Source organism: Chenopodium quinoa, unplaced genomic scaffold (genome assembly GCF_001683475.1).
Source record: "Chenopodium quinoa cultivar QQ74 unplaced genomic scaffold, ASM168347v1, whole genome shotgun sequence".
Taxonomy (NCBI): domain Eukaryota; kingdom Viridiplantae; phylum Streptophyta; class Magnoliopsida; order Caryophyllales; family Amaranthaceae; genus Chenopodium; species Chenopodium quinoa.
Window position 1 is genome coordinate 1,172,183 of NW_018744697.1, and position 6,000 is coordinate 1,178,182.

A 6,000-nucleotide genomic window follows, 5' to 3' on the forward strand; every position below is an offset into this window, starting at 1 on the left:
CAGCATTAAAGCCATCAATACCAGGAGCCTTGTCATTGCCAATACTAGCCAAAGCAGCATCAATATCAGGATAAGTAACCTCTGTAGACAAGATATCCATAGCAGTTTTGTCTAGCTGTTTACCAGCTCTCATAGTATGAATATCAACAGCAGGCAAAAAGGGAGCTCTAGTACCCAGTAGAATCTTATAGAAGCCAACAATCTCATTTACCACTTGAATAGGATCCTTCAGTTGAACATCAAGATCACTAAAAATAGAATCAATTCTATTCGTGCTTTGCCTTTTCTTTATAACAGAAAAGAAATAGTGAGAGTTAGAGTCACCTAACTTGATCCAATCCACTCTAGCTTTTTGTTTGTATATGTTCTCCTGAATATTCATCCAATGCTTAATTTGTTCAATAGCAGTAGCTTCCTGTAAATGCAAATTTTCATTGGTAATATCAACAGCAAGCTTCTCTTGGATTTGAGTTAAAGCAGAATTAGCTTAATCCACTCTATCATCAATATTTGCAAAACATTTGATGTTTAAGCTCTTAAGACCTTGTTTGACAGTTTTCAAATTCTGCCAAATATCAGACATAACAGTGCTCTTAGACACCTTAACCCAACCATCTTCAACAACAGAGAAAAAATCTTTGTGATCAGCAAGGCAATTCAAGAATTTGAAAGGCCTTCCCTTCCCAGGGATATGAGAACAAACCTCCACCATAATAGGACAGTGATCAGAAAGCAAGGGAGGGAGAAAAATAGCTTCAGTAGAACTGTAAATAGACATCCAGGCTTTGTTAACCAGACCTCTATCAATTCTAGTAGCAATCCTATCATCACCATGCCCTTTATTATTCCAATAATAGAAAGAACCCTTACTGTTGATTTCACATAAATCCATGATCTCAATACACTCTTTAAAGTGCTTCACCTCATAGTCAGTAATAGCAGCACCATTAAAACTATCACCATCATGAAGAACAGAATTAAAGTCACCAATGAGAAGCCAAGGATCAGCAGACACTGAAATGTTGCTAATACCAGTCCAGAGAAGGACCCTATCATGTATAGAGTGAAGACCATACACAAAAGAAACTAAAAAATGATGCTGTAAGTCTTTAAAACAAATATCAACATGAACAAACTACTCAAGAGAAGAGAGAACAGTCACATTCACCTTGTCCTGTAACAAATCAATCCAAATTCTACCTCTATGAGAATGATCATAATTGCATAACCAAGATCAAGCTTTGCCAAACTTCTTCTGTAACTTGATACAATTCTTCAGTTTCACCTTGGTTTCCAGAATACCAATTACATCAACAGACTACTCAGAGAGTAACTTCTTGACAGAAGCTACTTTATTAGGGTCATTTAGACCCCTAATATTCCAAGAGACAACAATAATCCTCCTAGAGGGGATTACCATCACCCCCGATAGGCACAGTGTGAGTATCTTCAAACAAAGAAGAATAAGAATTAGAACTAGACAAATTTGGCACACGATGAGACACACTAAGATTTCTATGCTTCCTTCCAACTATTCTCCAATCATAATCAGAATTAGCTTTGTGTGTAGAAGGAGCAGGAGTAATAATAGCAGCACCATGAACTGTCTCATTCACACTAGCATTAGAGACAGGAACAACAGCAGTAGTAGCAGGAGCAGGATTAGGCTGCCTAGGAACCCAAACCCTAGCTTGATACTTAGTACCAGGCTGTTTCTTCTGAGCCTGAGTCTTAGGCTTAGCCGGAGCACTACAGTCATGCCCTACCTTATTACATTTCTTGCAAAAATGAGGAAACCATTCAAAGATAAGCTTCTGTTCAACGAGGTTTCCATCTGGATTCTCAACCCAAATACTCTTAGTCAAAGGTTTAGTAATGTTAACTTCAATAATCAATCTAGCAAAAGTAACCCTTAATTGCTTAGAAGTACAGTCATCAACATATAGAGGCACCCCAATAACACTTCCAATTCTACTCAAGGTATCAACCCCCCAACAATTTAGAGGAAGATTAGGAAGTCTCACCCATAAAGGAACAATTCTGAGAACCTCAGAATGAAAGTCAAACTTATCACTCCAAGCTTTAACAATAGCTGCCCTGCCATATAACATATGTGGACCAATATTCATAAGGGTATGCATATCATCACAGTTTTGCATCTTAATCAAGAAGTAACCATCATCATGCTAGTATATCTAAGGTTTAGCAATAGAATTCCAATTCTCAGAAATGTATCTATGAACAGCAGCAATTGTAGGGTAGTAACCAATAACATAGAAAACGACAGAGTTTTTCCATTTAAGATTACCTGCTTGCAGTTCAGCATCTGCAGCTGAGCAATAGACTTTCCATCCTTAAGAACAGGAGCAACAAATGACAGGGAAGCTCCTTTAGCAGTGAGTTTGGAATTGGACTAAGGATTAGCTTTCTGAGGCACTTCAGCACCCACAGGAAAACCACCAACTTTCTCAGGCACAACTAGATCATCAGTAGCAGAACTAGCTCCAGTATTCAATGGAACAGTAACTCGAGGAGCCCTAACAACTAATTGAGCTAGATCTGGAGCAATGTCTCCAAAACTAAGACTAGCACCAGCATTAGGAACATCAGAAGTGCTGCTAACACCATTCAATTGAGTTGGATTTCTCTTAATAGCTCCAGCATCCAATGGAACAGTAACCCGCAAAACCCTAGTTACTATTTCATTGGATTTCTGCAGAAAACTAGGTAAAACAGATTGATGATTCAATTCAAGGGCTCTAAGTTCAGCTCTAGTAATCTTACCAGCAGCAGAAGAAGGATTCACCAGATGAGAAGGTGGTGTAACCAGTTCATCCATATCAGACTCCTCAGGAATCGAAGAAATACTTGTAGAAAAACCATCAGCATTGAGCTGATTCAAGCCAGAATTCAATGAAGTCGATGATGCTAAGTTTGAGGGTTGAGGAATTGGAGTTGCCTGCTTCTTCTTCTTAGCCATAATCAATCAAACCGAGTGAAATTAAAACCAGCTCAGAAAATCGCCATGGAAGAGAGAAAATTCAAGAAAAGTCAACCCTAAGACGAAGCATCAAATATGATTTATTATTATTGTTATGATTATTATGTTATTTTATTATATTTATTGTTATTGCTTGATCACACCTTTTATGCATGTTTAAAGGAAATTTGGTACTTGTAATCACGCTTATATAAGATAATTAATAATCTTGTTTATGGTTAATATGATTATAATTCAAGTGATCGCCAATAATAATTTTATTTGTGCATTAATATTCAACCAACATAGATTAAACAGGTTTAGGGTTAACCTATTGATTGCATGTAAGTCAGAAAGCGCACATGAACACGATCAAAATAAAGTAGAGGCCTATTATTTGGGCAGGTTCAATCTCTTTTAGGTTGGATTTGTACCTTCATCCCCGAACCACCAGTCATGGTTCCAGACACATTGGAGTTGACGATCTCCTGGATCGTTAAGGGGTGTAACCTTCACCTCGTGAACGGTTTACAAGTTCCTAAAAGTTGTTAGCACTCTTTTGCTCTAGCTTCCTTCCCTTTGGACGCCACCATACATTAGTTTATGATCACAGTGGGGTTTAAGTTTGAGGTAATTATTCTTGAAATATTCCCTACAATAGGACATCTTGATATTATTACCTTAACACCCCGAGGAGTATTCTATTTCAAAAAACAAGTGGCGCCGTCTGCGGGGATACTTACAATAAACCATGGTGAGGACTAAACGTCCCCACAGTACATATCAAGATCCTATTAGATAAGCTCCGATTCTCTCGGTTAGGCATGCCCATATAGTCAAATAGATAGTACCCCAAGCTCCAAGCGAGCCCGCGAGAGAGGTGAACAACCCTCAGGTAGTCATCTGCCGACATTTAGATCAGCTGACAGCCCAAATCAACAAAAACCTTGAGGAAAGCCTAAGGGTACTTGTCAACTAAGGCGGGGGCAAAGTAGGTTGGGGAACGCTTCATAGATTAACCCTCAACCTCACTTGTCCCAACTCTATAAGGCCTCTTCCCAGCTTCAACGGCAAGAGTCCCGTCGTCCGCAGCCACATCATTCTCCTTAATACCGGCGGGAGTCAAGGCAGCCAAGTCGACCAAGAGATGCTAGAGAGATAAACAATGACCGAAGGCTGAGGGAAGGAATTTTATATGCTCGTCAGATAATCAAATCTAAGTGGGAGAAATCTAAGGAAGAAGATGATCCACCCCAAAGAGGTCGAACTAGGGTTCACTCTCAGAATGGTTCAACCAGATACCAGGATAGCTTGGTTCAAGGCAAAGGAGATGAGCCTCTCCTCGGCCTGCCCGCTCAGCAAGTGGAAGACCTGAGAGTCCTCCTTCCCCTAAGTTAGGGAGGCTTGGGATTGTCAAGTATATCACCCCCTTTAGCAAAGAGATAACTTACACACTTAGCCCCCTGAAGGTCAAAATCCCTACATTAGAGCCATATGATGGAAAGACAGACCTAACATACCATTTAAACGCTTATAGGCACGAATGGGAGTCCAAACATAGTGTGAGGCCTCTTGGTGCAGATTCTTCCCCACCACTCTTATGGGAATAGTCTAGACATGGTTCAACAACCTTACCCCAAGAAGTATCAGAACATTTGACATGCTAGTTAGCCAATTAAAAAAACATTTCATCGTTGGGAGTAGGCAAACAAAGACTAGTGTTCACTTGATAAATCTTTAGAAAGGAAAGAATGAAAGTCTTATAGACTATATCAAGAGGTTCAACATCGAGTCTCAGCTTATCCCTGACCTCCAAGATAACGTTGCTTTTACGACCCTTCTCTTCGAGCTCAAGTCTAACAAGTTGAAATTTAAACTTGTGCATGATAATGTTACTACCTTCTCCTAAGCCATGGAAAGAGTAAAGGATCATTAAAGCTAGAAAGGTGTGCAAGGAACCCTTGGTTAAGGACAAGGGGAAATGAAACTATGAAGACAACTATCATGAGAAAAAAAAAACAGAAAGCCAAAAAAGGCTAAGAGTGATGATGAGGGACTTTGATGCAATGCTGATAAGCGTGAGATATATATGGACATAAAGAACTAGGCTATCTTTCCTAAGACAAATCCAATGAACACAGCGATAGAGCAAAGGAACAAAAACTCTAGTGTGAGTACCACCGGGGTGTGGTTATACCACCTAGAACTGTCGGGAATTCTAGAGAGCACTTGATAAGCTAGCAGATGAAGGAAAGCTTAACCAATACCTCAAGGACCCCCAAAATTCAAACAAAGGAGCAAGTTTTCTAGATTTATGCGTGAAGCTCATACCTCAGCTAACACCAACATGAGCATCAATGTCAAAACCGGGGGATATGCCTCCGAGGGCTTGTCTAACAGAGCACACAAAAGTCACTTCTGGTCGCTTGAGCAGCCTATATATGATATTGGCACCCCCTGATCTACCCTGAAGAACCCTCTCATGGTCTTTGGGGACGACGCTGCAAAAAAGGTCAAAAGGCCCCATAATAACCCTCTAGTGATCCATATGAAGGTGGCTAATGCAATGTCAAAAAAATCTTGGTAGATAGTTGTAGACAACTAAATGTGTCTCCCCAAAACCAAACCCATTGATGAATACCTTTAACGTCATGAATTATCGAATGAAGTGAAAGTGTGAAAAGTCTAGGTATGTGGTTGTTTTTATTAAAATATCTCTCTTTTTGTTTTTTTTTAAATATTTCTTTCTATACTCTATTTGTGAAAATAGCTATTCCAATATATTTTGATCCATGATAAGGGTCCAATGAAAGTGTAGTTGGATCAGGCTCAAAAAGAGCTTTCCAACGATATCTTATAAGCCCAATTCCGATGAATAATGAGGAAGTTATGGCCTAAACTAAATTTGGCCCGAAATGAATTTTATATGTGTCCTAATGATCTAGAGGAGGGCCTATTAATTATTATACCTAAATTTATTAGGATTGATTTTTAATGTTCTAGAATAATCTAGATGGTTT